General features: G+C 47.4%; 1 pseudogene; it reads left to right on the top strand.

Annotated features, from left to right (window-relative positions):
• The first annotated feature begins 6 nt into the window (after positions 1–6).
• Positions 7–892, top strand: LOC111652873 (E3 ubiquitin-protein ligase TRIM21 pseudogene; annotated as a pseudogene).
• Positions 893–898: the final 6 nt, after the last annotated feature.

Here is an 898-nt window from a genome sequence, read left to right as displayed (position 1 = left end):
ACAAACAGAAAACCACAGACAAACAGGCTGAAGACTTCATCACAGAGCTGGAACAGGAAATCTCTGAGCTGATGAAGAGAAGCACTGAGGTGGAGCAGCTCTCACTCTCTGAAGACCACCTCCACCTCCTCCAAAGCTTCCCATCCCTGAAAGCTGCTCCACCCACCAAGGACTGGACAGAGGTCAGAGTCCGTCCACCATCATATGAGGGGACTGTGGTGAGAGCTGTGGCTCAGCTGGAGGAGACGCTCAGTGAAGAGATGAAGAAGCTGATTAATGAGGCTGAGCTGAAGAGGGTCCAGCAGTATGCAGAGGATGTGACTCTGGATCCTGATACAGCAAATCCTTATCTCATCCTGTCTAATGATGGAAAACAAGTACATGATAGTGATGTGAGGAAGAATCTCCCCGACAACTCAGAGAGATTTTCTCACTGTGTTATTGTCTTAGGAAAGCAGAGTTTCTCTTCAGGCAGATTTTACTTTGAGGTTCAGGTTAAAGGAAAGACTGACTGGGATTTAGGAGTGGCCAGAGAGTCGATCAACAGGAAGGGAGAGATCACACTGAGCCCTGATGATGGTTACTGGACGATATGGTTGAGAAATGGAAACGAGTATGAAGCTCTTGCTGACCCTCGTCTCAGTCTCTCTCTGAAGTCTCAGCCTGAGAAGGTGGGGGTGTTTGTGGATCATGAGGAGGGTCTGGTCTCCTTTTATGACGTAGCTGCTGCAGCTCTCATCTACTCCTTTACTGGCTGCTCCTTCACTGAGAAACTCTACCCATTTTTCTGTCCCTATCCTAATGATGGTGGTAAAAACTCCGCCCCTCTGATCATCTGTCCTGTTAATCCAACTGCCTGATCTTTTTTTTGATGAAGCATTGACAACAATCAATATAC

This window comes from Seriola lalandi, unplaced genomic scaffold (genome assembly GCF_002814215.2).
Source record: "Seriola lalandi dorsalis isolate HSWRI2012SDOR001 ecotype SW California unplaced genomic scaffold, Sedor1 jcf7180002054091, whole genome shotgun sequence".
NCBI lineage: Eukaryota > Metazoa > Chordata > Actinopteri > Carangiformes > Carangidae > Seriola > Seriola lalandi.
Note: the sequence above shows the minus strand (reverse complement) of the source record. Positions and strands in the feature narration are given on the sequence as shown.